Below are 15,103 nucleotides of genomic sequence, written 5' to 3'. Positions count from 1 at the left end.
ACTTCTCACTGGCAAGAGTGTGGGGCACAATGTTCATGTATCTGTGCCCTTCTGATTCACTCCTGAGCTAAAGAGCAAAGTGTGAGGTACACAGCAGCTGTGAGACTGGGCCTGGGCCGGTTCCACGAGCGACGGCAATGAAATGTGAGTTGGCTGACACGAAACGGATGGTGGCAGCTTTAATACAGCACGGTCACGACATGAGAATACTAGTACAATAATACTACTTTTGCACTGAGAACGAGATCAGGGAAGAAAGTGGACAGAAAAGGAAATCTGCCTTCAGAAACACGGAAAATACCCAGAATCAGATGAATCCTTGGCCTGAGTCCGTCTCCTCCGGTGGCGTAATCGGATGGGAACTAATCCGCTGGTGAAGCCGGGTGGAGAGCAATGGGTGTAGGGCAGGAAGAGGCTGATGGTAGTGTGCGAGTGAAGAACTGAAATCTGCAGAAATCTTGGGGGGAGAAACTTTCCAACTTGTTTTTCTTCCTTTACTTCAGCAGCTGAGGTGGTGTTGCCTGGCAGGACTGAGATTAACAGTTCAATTTTTTGGGTCTTGTTTAATTTGTCATGCTGTTACCTTCATGCCAGGAGATGATTAAGGCAGTAAAATGTGACCTCTCTCCATTAATCATTAGCAAAAAGATGGTCTCCCAGAGATCCTATTAGTGGAGCTTGGACTGTATTTCAGCTGTTCTGGTTTTTGTGCTGCCTGATGCCCACTAAAGCCCTTCTCAGGCTGTCAGTAATGTCTGCTCTCTGGATGCTGGCTTCAAAATATGCTACTTCAAAAATGGGAGTAGGAAGTAAAGGGCAGGGGATGAACAAGGGAAAGGACTTTTGGGGATTTTACATTTATAATTTTTTTAAAATGGGTTTAAAATAATTAAGATACACACTTCCTCATAAAATCCATATGAAATTGTGGTAGGACCCATTATTAATTTTCCCTTCAAAATTACTGGGGTCAAATTAATTCTTTTGTACCCCAGTGACCCCAACTAGCTGTACGTTAGTTTTTGTATTTGCTTTCAGAAGGAGCAATAGGAGGTTTAGGCAAAAGATGTCCTGCCTGTCTTAAGCTTTTTGGGTGGTATCTCCATTTGTTCTATTGGATGGTGTTTAGCTAAAGTCCACCAGCTAAATGGTGGGTTTAGGCCCCAGATTTTCTCATAAACCTGTTCACTTCATGCCAGAAAGCAGATGGGAGGTCCCTTTACCCACTTATCTAAGGACCCCTGTGGTTCAAGGGTGTCATTAGGGGAGAGAGAGAGAGGTTTGTATTTAAAACTTGTTCTTTCTAGTCAGGTATTTTGTGTATCTGAGGAGAAACAAAATTAATTAGCTGTGTTATGTCCATTTGACATCATCACTCCAAGCTTGCGATATGCCTAGAAGCGAGATTGCCTCTGAAGCTTTCACATTGTGTATTTGAATCAGCTTTCCTCCTGACAGCACATATTTACTTCAAGTAAATGATAAAGCATGCATCTTTACTGTTGTGAGTACTTGGAAAATATCATTTTCTTGGCTTGATTGCTCAAATATTTCTCTCAATTTTCAAATGTATACCGTACAATTTCCACATTGCTCTGCATTAATTATGCATTTCTTTCGACAAGGAAATGATAGCATTCATTTATCTCATATGGCCATTCAAACCAAGAAAGTTTTCAATCTAGTAATCACAGTTTCCTGAAAATCTATATGTGATATTCAATATTAGCTACAGCTGAAGGTTTGGTAAGATGTCTCCAAACAGCTCATAAATAGGAAGAAGTTAATTAACTCGCTCTTCCACTGCATCTCTTTCATGTCACTGGGGTGTTTGAAGGGTGCAGTAACCAGCTGTGAAAACACGACCAACGAAGTATTGCCAGGTTGTGACAGCCAAGCTGAGATCTCCTCCTTTTTAAAGAAGGTTGAAGGTCTTCCTCCGGTCCCTCTGGGTGTCCCAGACTTGTCCAAATAAACTGGCAGCTGGTGAAATAAAATTATTTTCTGGGGAAAAAAAAATAATTGTCAGCTGCACACCAGGCTTTATTGGAGAGTGTTTCAATATCTATTGGCTAAGGAGCCTGAGCAGGACAGATCAAGTGTAATATCCAGCGAGGACATGAAGTGTAAGTGCAGCAAGGATAATACAGAGAGAGGCTGGAAATTTTTCCCACAGAGAATTTGTGGGTGGCACTCCCCAGAGGAAGGAGCTATTGAGTTTATCGCTAAAAGGGTGCAAATCAGCCGCTGGCGCCTTGTGGAACCTGCCATCGGCACCAGCCATAAAGTCGCTGGAAACCTCAGACTGCGAACTGAGTAGTGGCACTGGGTGGTGATGGATTTATTCTCATTTACCCGAGTCTCTGCAGAGCTCCTCCACATAAAATCTGTTTACCTTGTACTCTGTTCTACACTTTGTCCCTAATTAAGAAGGTAAATCATAAAACCTGGTTATGAAATCAGTATTTCATGTAACTATCATACTGGGTAAACATTTATCACTTAAGATGTTCCTGGCACAGCGAGTCTGAAATTTTATGGCCCTAATACCTAAATCTTAATTAAAATAGCTTTGACTTTTTTTCCTTCAGATGCATTCTTCTCTCTGTGGGTATTACAAGATTAAGCAGGTACTGCTATGTTTTAATTGTTTATAGGTAATTCATTTGTTTTATTATAGACTAGATGCTCTAAGAGCCTAAAGCAACAGCACAGGGAAATGTAAATGCAATTAAAAAGGAAGTAGGTAGACACTCCATTAGTTGTGTACTGCATTAGGAAAGCACTGTAAGGCGAGGAATTGCTAATTCTATACGTACAAGGTCCATTCAGTCAACTAGAAACCTGACAAAATACAACATTTGGCTCTCTTCCCTTCTTAGGCCTTGTTTCCATTCCCTACAGTGCCAAGAGGATGGAAAATAAGGAGGGAAACTGGCAGGGTTTGACTACATTTGTGTTAGGTAAGAGTTCAATTAGGAGCAATCACACTGATTTTTTTTTAAAATCATGTTTTGTCATTTAATAATTAAAATGTTTTAAAATGAGAGATAAAGATAATTTCCATTCAATAAGCGCTTTTGAATATTTCTGAGCTTCAGCACAACCCTTTCCTGATGTATGAGTCTTCCTTTGAGCTCCAGCACTTCTGCTGAGCTTTTTTACAAATTAAATTGAAAACTTACCTCCGTACAATTATTTATGAATTCATCCTCATTCTTTATAAATGTTAATTTTGAAAGAGCCTGTTCTCCTGATCATGTCACCTTTTGTTCTGTCTAAACACTGTGGAGTCTAGAGCAATTTCTTCCTAAGCCTCCTCCAACATTTTGACTCCGGGCTAAGATGTGGTCAGTCCCAGGGGAAACCAAAACAGGGGTACACCACCAATGCCCTCTCCCAATGCCTTTTTGCACTGAGATGTGAAATGCAACTGTAAATATTTTGAGGTTTCAGGCCTTTTAGGTTGGTACACGGCATCTGACTCACCGGCTGCTGCACAGTGCCTGTGTTTGCCGTTGTGTGTCAGTGCAAGAGGAGAAAGCAGATGATACCGCTATTATGCAAAATCACTTCCACCCACCCTCCTGACTCACCAGCACGTCACCCAACAGGATTTACATCAGTTTCAAAATATATCTCCGTTACCCATTCCCATCTCAGCAGATTATTTATTGCTTCCTTCCACTCCTTCTCTGAACGACGACAACAGGGCTATGCGCTTTCCCCTCGGAAGCGGAGCAGGGCTGGTGGCCGCTCCTGGTCGGTTCAGCTCCGTTTGCCAGAAGCAATAGTCTCTTGCTTACGGATGGCGCAGAAATGCCGTGTTGCAAGGGCTGCATCTTCCCTCTCCATTGAATGACCAAGCCCTTTTCCTCTGAAGGAGCTTTTTCTTCTTCAGCTATGATTTTTTTGCCTCTGTTAAGAGCAGGTCCATTCATTTGTATCTTAAAGAGTTGACTCATCTGTGAATTAACGTAAGGTAGCGGTGATCTCTGCTTGCCGTGATGTGCCAGTCTGTCAACAACGGCAACTCAAGGGCTGGCTAACTTAAGACAGACTCATTTGCCTCAGTTTAAATTTGCTACTGGTTTTAACACCTTAGTCAACCAAACTATAGGGGGAAGTCTGTCGATTGAGGAAAGGAAAAGGAAGATAATCTGTTTCAAAATAGCTATTCTCCAGTGGTAACACACTATCTCACTATTGTGGAAGCAGTATAACTGATTTTAACCTGTTAATAATATTAAATAATTAATTGCACTCTTATTTATTTGATGAATTTATTAAATTATGAATTTTGTGATCCTCTACTCTGCCATACTTTGTGTCTAAATGTAAGTACATGACATTTAAGTGTATTAGAATATTTGGGCTTAAATTAAATTAAGATCAGACGGATTTACAAATCTGAGCATCTCTGGAAATTTGGAGGTTTAGCTCCATGCCTCATTTCTCAAACCTGCAAAACAGCAATATTCCAGCCTTTGGGTTGCTGACAAAGTAAATACACACACATTGTATGAGATGCCGTGCTGGTACACAAACTAGGACATGGTGTATAAAAGCCAAGAGGTCTATCAAGTGAAAGATCTATCCTGTGAAGGAGGCCGGCTGCTCTCGACTTCCTTACTAGTTATCACAGACATTTTGAACAAAGATTTGGATGCAAATAATAATTGAATTTTATTGTTCTTATTTCAAGAGCTTCATCACTACGTATCGGTTAGGTTTTGAAAACCCATTTCAATATACCTAACTTGATTTATTAGTGATGAATTGTTCTGAGTTTGAACATGATGATTTACAACTTTCTTGCAGTGGCGTGGCTGAACGATGAGCTGAAGTTTCTGCTTTTTCATACAATACCAAAATTTCAACATAAACCGTTGCTAGGTTTCACTGTTAGACATTTTTAATATGTGCTGCTTGAAGAACTGTGATACCATTTTCCTCCTTCAAAGATACAAAGCAGAGGACCTATACACTGAATAAAAATCTGTTAACTTTGAAACACTGTGCTTTTCCTTGTGGGTTTTCTTCCTATCTACTTTTTGGCATTTTAACCTGGCAAATCCCATCTGATATCCACATGGGAAGAAGTGAGTTCACTAGGATACAGCCGACCTCAAATGGCTGAAAACTCCTGCTAAGACAGAAGAGCCAAAAATGAGGCAAACTTTTACTTTCATTTTGAAACGGAGAGGATGGCACTACCATAATTTAAGTAGAACTATGGCTTACTGAACTGTTATTCTATTTAGCTGTTTAAGATTATGTGTTTTACCACGAAAAAAGCACTAGCTCAGTGAGCCATTTCGATCCAGCTGCAGAAGTTACTTGTTGAAATTCTGTGGTTTGCTGCACATAAATATCCTGTTGGAATTGAACACATTCACTCTCCGGTCTTCATCAAAAGAAATCTATCGTCATGACTGAATAGAACATAAATGTTACATAAAAGCTTGACAACTTTGAAAATCACCTTCTCCTAAGAATTATTTCACTGAATTTTTAGAGTTGGAAGGGACCATAGAGATCATCTAGTCCAACTCCCCTGCTGAAGCAGGATTGCCCAGAGCATGTCAGAGCATGTTACTCAGGACTGCATCCAGGCGGGTCTTGAAAATCTCCAAAGAAGGGGACTCCACAACCTCCCTGGGCAGCCTGTATCCCTATCTGCTGTTGCTACTTCGTTTTGAAAGGGAAGCAGTTTGTATTATCTATGTACAAAACCATCAGAGAGCTGCCTGGGAAGAAGTTGTCCCACAATGACATGAGATTTTCATGACCTGTCTTCGGCTTTGGGTCTCCTGCTGGTCTTGTCTCTTGGTTCATGAGGTGAACTCACCACACTAGAGTGCTTCCCTCAGGAGAGCATCAGGGACTGTGGATTAAGATAAAATAACTATGATCTTCTTTCATGCTGGCCTAGTGCGTGAGGAGAAACATAACAGATTTGTAGAGTCTGATCAGACCCAGACCTCAAGGCGAGGGAGAGGGGAAATGCAGCCCTGGTGATTTCTGGCATTGAAGATCCTCATGCGAAAACTCGAGGAGTCCTGCTCAAAATAAATCAACAGAGCTGCGAGGGGAGGTCAGAGAAGTCAATTCTGGCCCCGCTAAAGGAACATTTTTCTTTTCCCATCTTTCAGGAAGAGAAGAGTCAGAGGTTTGTGCAAGATTGTATGCTGACATCTCTGTGCGCAAGTAGTGAGACGTGATCCAAGAGAGGGAGGAGGAATTCAGGCATGACCACGGTGTTAGTCACAACTGTAAAGGCTTCAAGGCCTATTTTTATGGTACATGATGGTACGAGCACTTCGTGTCGGCCAGCTGTATGGCCTTCTGTAACTTCAGCCCGGCTACCACCCTGTTATTGCTACTGCCATGGCAAATCAGAGAATGGGAGAAGCCTAACTTCAGATAAAACCAGTAGATTTCCTCATCTTCATGGAGGAAAGAGGAAAATGGGGGTAAAGAAGAGAGGCCAGGGAACAAGAGCTATCATCCAAGAAAATCTCTCATCTCAGCCATGATCGTGAGGTTACTCTGGAGCGCAGTGAGGAGACAGTAACTAAACAGTCATGTTAGTGAAAAATCAGCCTTCTCCAGATGTCACCTAACGCAGGCAAAGCCTGCTCATTCAGGCCCAGAACATTCCCTGAACTTTGGATTTACCCAGCTGCGGTTTCCAGAAGGAGCTGTGCTATAGACCCACACGCTGCTGGAGGGCATTGCCTCGCTTGGCCATTAAGTCTGCCCACGACCTCACTTCAGCACACAGATGATTTATTCGCAGTTTCACCCCGCTCCTGGGAGCCCTTAGTGTGTGCCTTACTGGGTTTATTGTTCCACATACATCTCTGCAAGCAGGGCAGCCTGCGTCAGCCGGCCTCGGAGGATGGTAGACCGAGAGCTGGGAGGGCAGCGGTTGTGTTGTTTGCGTTCCTAATGCTTGAGACAAAAAGTCACGAGCCCAGATCTGCTGTCACGGGCCACGGCTGTATCACTGAGACGATACCAGTGAGTTCAACGTTCAGCTGGGTGCACACCCACCAGGGCAGCAGCACCTTTGTTTCATGCTCTGCGCGTCATTCATCATAAGGATAGGGAGAAACCCCACAAATTTAAGTAGCTTCAGGAACACTTGAAAAGCAACAGCAAAAAAAGGAAAGCTTCGTCTTGAAGCAGCCCAGCATAACACTGCAAACCAGTGATTTGCAGAGGGCTCCGTGGAAGGACTGCAGCTTGAGACAGGAGGCTGGAGACATCACAGTATGGAAATGAAGCACTTGGGATTCAGTTAGGGATGAAGACATCTAACTATCTATGCCCCATTATCCCCAGCGGGGATCTAGGAATAGCTTGAGAGCAATTCAACAGCCCAACCAGAAGGGCTTCAAGTCAGGTGGATAAGCAGAGCACCTAGTGATCCATGATCCAGACAGGATCCAGAAGGATCTAGATCTCCCATTGGCCCCATGTCTTACGCACCAGTCCTACCAGGGTATCTCAGCTGTCGTATGGTGTGTGCAATGTCACTGGACAGCTCTGTTTACTCAGCTGTAAACAAACTCTACATCTCAGGTTGTCTATACTGAAAGCTTAGACACCCAGCTTACGTGTAAACAGCGTGGTTTTTGCTGCCTGGAGCTGAATCTTGTACCTCGTCTTGCTTGGTTAAGCTGCCTTCTGTCTAACTCTGCTCCTTCCATTCTTTCACAGGAGACATTCATGCTGATAAAGACGCCTTTGCCATGTTATGCAAAAAGGTTGGATACCTAAAATTTATTGATTTATTATTTGAAAAGATTTGCTTAAGTCAAGATATAGCAAGGTGGTTTTAATTATGTGAAAAAAATTAATATTAGCACGGTAATAGCTGACCTGCTTTTAAAGATGGCTGTGAAATTCACGTTTATCTTCTTTTGAAGCTCAAACTTCACAGTTTGGGGATTTTTTTTTATTATTATTAGGAAATATTTCAAGAGGAATAACATTCCCACATAGTTATTTTAAACATAAATGTTTTTTGTATTATTGTTCAGATTGGACTATTAAATTCCTTGGGGTCGGGTGCGTGTGAGCCAGTGAGCAATACAAAGGCTCGAATAAGGAACCTGAATTGTCATGCAGGAAAGCAGAGCAACAGGGAAATTACAGGTTTGATTCACTATTTCAAGCGTAATCCTAGCCTGACTGAAACAAGTGGCAAGACTGTCATTAAGTGAAATGGGGAGGGTATTTAACTCATTCATTTTAGCTTTTAGAGTTTTGAAGCTCTAAGGTTTGAAATGCTTGTATATTTAAATAAGTATTTTTATTATTATAAGAGGTTTTCTCACCTAAACGCAAAAGAATCCTTTTCTTCATTTCCTATGTAATACCTTTTCAGAAGCTCAGCTGAAATATTTAATGAACCTAAAGCTTTTTTAAAAGAATTTAAAGCTTTTTTTTAAAAAAAGAATTTAAAGTTATTTTTAGACTCTACTTAAATAATTAAAGTATTTTCCATTAGAAAAAATTAGAAAATTATTAGAAACAGCTACTTTACAGAAGTAAAGAAACCAAAAATATTAGTTAGTTTAGAACACATGACAATAAGGAGTTCCTATAGCATGAGACTTGGTATCATGGACATTTCTCTCCACCTTACCGTGTCTCTAAATGTGCTCAGCCCTTCTAAGCAGTCTCGATGCCCGGTATATAAACGATGGGCTGATAAAGCCTGTGGTGCCGTATTGGTACTAACATCTCTCCCACAACAGTCCCAGCAGCAGTACAGACCTGTCACTCTGATGAACCTCTCTTTGCTTGATTTTGTGTGTGTTTCCTATTGCATTTGTCCAAGCTCATGGAGTTGTTTTCGTGTTCTTTTCTGGCGCCTATTTACTGAAGCTTAACCTTGAACTGAGCTATAAAAACACCAATACAGGTAATTCTGATCCACAGATTCAAAAGGAGCAACTGGGATTTTGGGACAGTTTGGCTTCAGTAGCTTGTCAAAACTTTGTCTTTTCATCTTGCCTCTTCAAACATTTTCTGTACTATCAGTAACTGAAAAAATCTCTATATAACTTAGTTTTTCCAGACCCTTAATCAATAGACCATAATAAATAGATTGATCAAATAATCAGTCAGTGTACACTTTGTCTTATGATGCTTTGGAGCATTGATGATCGCTGCAGCACAACAGGCCTCAATTCATGTGCTCTAGCGCCTGGTCCGGGTTGGATAACCCCTGATGAACATATTACAATTCTCTTGTAACAACACAGTCAACAAGAACATTGCGAAATACAGCCAATTCTGAAGCAGTATTGTCAAAGAAATCGTTTTACTAATGTCTATGAAGTTTCACATGGGTGAAAATGCAAGTTAGGTTGCCATTTAGCTATGGGAGATAAAGACAAGGATGCATCTGAATTTAGGGCAACCACGTGCTGGCAGCGTAGAAATCCAAGAGGAAAGAGGGAAGGGAGCAGTGGAAGAGTGTAAGAATGAGAGCAAGGGGAAGACAGGAAAGCTGGAGTAGCAGAAGGACAAAGAACTAAGAGATTCAGTAAGGAGCATGCAATGACTTAGGGCAGAGTGATGCGACCAAGGTGATATGACAGAGCAGAACAGGACTGGGGAGCAAGCAAGGATAAGCCATTGCCCTTGGCTCCGGTGTGGAAAGCGGTCCTTACTGAGTGAGATTGTCCTGTGTATCCCAGATGGATGTTTGTTCTTACAGTCGCTTTCTCCCTCACGTTTACAGGTGAAGTTAAGTTGAAAAACAGTTTTTCTGTTTTCTATTAGCTGAAGCAGGTAAACAGTACATGGGAAAACAAGTGGATTTCAGCTGGACCAGCTGGCAGATCTGCCTTGGACTGACACTATTACTGACACAAGGTAGAGAACGGCAAAACAGACATACTCAAGAATAAAGTAACCGTGTAACGATGTCCACAGTGCCTCTGTCCCCACAGACCATGACTGTCTCCTGAAGAGTCTGGAGAGAAAAGGCAAGCCTCTGCCAGGCTCTATTATAAGTTATCAAAACCCTACATTTTGAATATTAAACTTAGATTTTAAGTTTGTTGTGGAAGGAAAATTTGATAGCTCAGGAATTACAAGAATATTTTCACATATCAAAAAATTCAAAAATCTATTTAAAAAAAAGAAAAAAAGGCCTGCGACAAAGTTTCACAGCCTTCAGCTGCAGGATCACACTGTCTTTACCCTGTGTTGCTGTGGATGTAAAGTAGGGCTGTGTATTGCAAAAGGAGATGATACAGAAGGTTGGAAGTTAAATACTTTTGCTTTGATGGAAAAAGAACATGATCCCTAATAATCCCTTCATTTAATAGTTGGTAAAAATAACAGAAATAGTAAACAGTACAGTCAAAGAATCCACTTTTAAAATATTGAAATCCCATAATGTACCTGAAATTAGACATATAGAACTTTAAGCAGCAATTCTGAGTCCTCCAGAATTCCGTTCCACTGTCAGGACATGTCAATCTCTTCTCTTCAGGCTCTTCACTGAGAGGTTTAACACATGCACAGCGCCATATGAATCTCTAGAGAGTATGGGGAAGCAAAGCATAATAATTATGGATAACATTAAAAATTGCCTTGGTATTATGACACCATGAGATGAAATCATTAAAAGATCAAACACTTTAGTTCAAACCCAAATTATTCAGCAAAGGCTTCGTGAAAGTTTTACCCTGGCAGCTTTTTGAAAATAGTTCGAGATCGCTCTCTAGAGGTGAAAACTAAAGACTTCATTTCTGAAGACTATTCAATCCAACCAATTTGTTAGAGCGCACACACGCAGACATGTTGTAAGACAGGAGAGGCTCTTAATGAGCCTTGTCGTGGTTTAACCCCAGCAACTGAGCATCACGCAGCTGGGATGGGGGAGAGAATCAGAAGCGTCGAAGTGAGAAAACTTGTGGGTTGAGATAAAGACAATAATAAATAAAGATAATAGGTAAAGTAAAAGCAAAACAAGGAATTCATTCACTGCCTCCCATTGGCAGGTGGGTGTTCAGCCACCCCCAGGAAAGCAGGGCTCCATCACGCGTAGCGGTTACTTGGGAAGATGAGATCCATAACTTTGAATGTCTCCCCTTCCTTAATATACTGAGCATGATGTCATATGGTATGGAATATCCCTTTGGTCAGTTGGGGTCAGCTGTCCTGGCTGTGTCCCCTCCCAACTTCTCGTGCACCCCCAGCCTGCTCGCTGGTAGGAGGCCTTGACGCTGTACAAGCGCTGCTCAGCGGTAACGAAAACATCCCTGCATTATCTACACTGTTTTCAGCCCAAATCTAAAACATAGCCCCATACTAGCTACGATGAAGATAATTAACTCTATCCCAGCCAAAACTGGCACAGCCTGTATAGGACAACAGCTAAAACCACCACATTTTTTAGAACGATACTGGGGGCAATAAATAGCAAACAGTGAGACCCCACCTGGAGTACTGTGTCCAGCTTTGGAGTCCTCAACACAGGAAGGACATGGACCTGTTGGAATGGGTCCAGCGGAGGGCCACGAAGATGATCAGAGGGATGGAGCACCTCCCCTATGAAGACAGGCTGAGAGAGCTGGGGTTGTTCAGCCTGGAGAAGAGAAGGCTCCAGGGAGTTCTTATAGCAGCCTTCCAATATCTGAAGGGAGCCTACAGGAGAGCTGGAGAGGGACTCTTTGTCAGGAGATGTAGTGACAGGACAAGGGGTAATGGTTTTAAGTTGGAAGAGGGGAGATTTAGATTAGATGTTAGGAGGAAATTCTTTACTGTGAGGGTGGTGAGACACTGGAACAGGTTGCCCAGGGAAGCTGTGGATGCCCCATCCCTGGAAGTGTTTAAGGCCAGGCTGGATGGGGCTTTGAGCAACCTGCTCTAGTGGGAGGTGTCCCTGCCCATGGCAGGGGGGCTGGAACTCGATGATCTTTAAGGTCCCTTCCAACTCTGTTCTATGATTCTATGATTGCGCATGCTCACCCTTCCTTCTTTTTTTTGTAACTCTTTAATGTAAAAGTGCAGTTGTCTATTCAAAGCTGGATCTCCAGCATCTACTTTTGCTTCGTTTATCTTTCCCTGTAGTTTTCCCATTGGCTTTGTCCAGTGCAGGACTTTCCAAAAGTGTCCACACAGCCACAGCTTCTCAGGTCTCACCAGCACCACCATCTAGCCTCAAAATCTCAGGGAAATAAAACATTGCAATAATCTACTTGTAGGCTCAAATGAATCTCAGGAAAATCATATTCAGTTCAATGAAGTTGCAGGAATTTAAATATTACTATATTATTAAATATTTAAATATTCTTGGTGATACACAAACCCCAGACCTTTGAAAGATGAAGCATTAATGATTGACTCTATCTTTGATTCTTACAGATTCTTACTAGGTGATCTTCAGTGGTGCATGCCAACCTCAAATATTGTCATTCTGTGATGTGGTCTCATCAGTGCTGAGTTGAGGGGACTAACCACCCTCCTCAACCCACAGGCAATGCTCTTCCTAAGGTATGCTGTCGGCCTTCTCCACCGCAAGGGCACGTTGGTGCCTCTTACTCAACTTCTTTTCCAAAAGGAGCCCCAGGTCCTTTTACTGCAAAACTGCTTCCCAGCCCGTTGACCACCAGCCTGTACTGGCACAAGGAGTTATTCTTCCCCAGATGCGGGACTTCAGTGAACAGTGAAGTTCTGTTGAACTTCAGGAGGTTCCTGTCTGCCCTTTCCCCAGTGTATCAGGGGACCTCTGAACAGGGACCATCTGGTAGATGAGCCACTCCTCCCAGTTTTGTTTCACCAGCAAACTGGGTGAGGGTGCACTCTGTCCCATCATCCAGTTTATTAATAAAAACACTAAACAGTACGGGCCCCAGTAGTGGCCCCTGGGATACACCACTAGTAACTGGTCTCTGGATGGACTCCATGACACTGGTTACAAGCCTTTGAGCCCATGAATTCACCTCACTGTCCACTTAACTAGTCTGTACTTCATCAGTTTGTCAACTAGGATGCTATAGGACACTGTGTCAAGGGCCTTGCTGAAGTCAAGATAAACCACATCCACTGCTCTCCTCTTCCACCGAGTCATCTCATTGTAGAAGGCTATCAGATTGGTAAGACACAAATCAACACTGACTACTCTTAATCACCTTCCTGTCCTTAATAGCTTGCTCCATCATCTTCTGGGGATCAAGGCGACTCTGACCAGACTGTAGCTCCCCAGACCCTCTTCTTGCCCTTCTTCAAGATAGAGAGATGTTTGTTTTCTTCCAGAAAGTTCATTTGTGCTTCTTTTTCCTTAAATTCACTGAAATTCTCTCCTACTCTGTCCTCAGCTATGGTGATGCTCCCCCCATACCCTTTCCTGCTCTTTCATGAGACTGACTGGCTCTTTATCTGCTTAACTGCCCCTTTCATGAGCTCCCAGCTACCACCTTTCCTCTTCTTCTGCCCAGTTCTCCACTCCTCCTCCCCAGTCCTGGTGCTCCTGGAACACAGTTTCATTCAGTTTCCTAACGGTATCCATCAGCATTTCAAAATCCATGTTAAATTTACTAAAATACTCATACATTGCTATTAAAATATTAGTACATCCTGCTGTGCAGCAGCTGTCTCCCCTTCTCAGATTTTGACTACAGACATGTAAATTGTGACAATCCAGTCATGCCTGCTTTTCCTATTAGGACATAAATCATCTGTTGTTACTCAGTATAATAAAACTAAAATTCCCATACTCCTCACATTCCAGAGTAGACTACGTTCTTCATTTCTTCCACAAATTACTCTCTATCTTAATCACCTGGCATGCTTCTCAGAAACAGAATGCAATTTTTCCATTTCTCAGTAGTTCAAACCCTGCTCCATTTGCCAGAAGTCTTTTAAGAACCACAGAAATGTAACAAAATGTAAAAAGAGAAGCTTTTCGTTCTAGCCTTTCCCTATAAATCAAATGTAACAGACTTATTCCCACCTCCTGTATCCAAAGTCTCTCTCTTCACCACTAGGAAAGCCTGATGGCATGAGACACCAGTTGTTCCATGGCTGGTCACTAGAGTTTAATACTCCATAATCTTCCCTCCCGTATAAGCAGCCATTTTGAACCTGTTCAGGCACAGACAAGTCTGGTCTAGACGCACTACTGAAAGGCAATGCACTGCAGGTTATTTCCCCGCAGCCCACAGTGTGGAACACAGTGGAGTAGGTATTGTCCTGCAGCCCACGGAGAGGCCCATGCTGGAGCAGATATCCACGCTGTAGACTCTGGAGCACCCAAATCAGAACAGGTGGACATGCCCTGAAAGAAACGTGGTCTACAGAGGGTCCATGCTAGATTAGGTTTATCCTGGAGGACTGCAGCCTGTGGAAGGAGCCACACTGGAGCAGGAGAAAAGTGTGAGGAGGAAGGTGAAGCAGAGAGGAATTGTTATGAACTGACCGTAACCCCCCAACTCCCCATTCCTCTGTGCTGCTGGGCAGAAGGAGCCAGCCAAGGTCAAGCCACCGTTCTCTAATGAGAGTTTCCCAAATTCAAACTTTGTCCTCTGCCTCTCACCTTACTACCATGTAGCTCCGAGAAGTGCTCAGGCACACGAGAAGGCTCCATCTTCATTGTATCCTCTGCTCAGGCAGTTTTAAGTATCGGTAACATCTGTCTTTTGCTTTCTCTCTGTCTTTTCCCCAATATGAAGAGACACAATTCTCCCAGTGTGTCACATGCTCCAGCCCCCTGAAGAGCTTGGGTAGCCTCCACTGGACTTCCTCCATCGAAGTAATCCATTTCTTGTGCTACAGAGCTCAGACATGACCTCACAAGTGCCAAGTATTGGCGAAGGATGGCTACCCTCTTACAACATACCAGGAGATGGTTGGCCTTTGCAACAAGCAGTCCCAGGTCCTTTCCTGCAGAGCTGCTTCCTGGCTAGTCAGCCCCCAGCCTGTACTGGTGCACAGGGGTTGTTTCTCCCCAAGCACTGGACTCTGCAGTTCTCTCTGCTGAAGTTCACACAGTGCCTGCCAGCCCGTTCCTCCAGCTCATCCACATCCCTCTGGAGCTGCAAACCTGTCCTGCTTCCCTCACCCTGGGGGG

Source organism: Numenius arquata, chromosome 3 (genome assembly GCF_964106895.1).
Source record: "Numenius arquata chromosome 3, bNumArq3.hap1.1, whole genome shotgun sequence".
Classification (NCBI taxonomy): Eukaryota; Metazoa; Chordata; class Aves; order Charadriiformes; family Scolopacidae; genus Numenius; species Numenius arquata.
Note: the sequence above shows the minus strand (reverse complement) of the source record.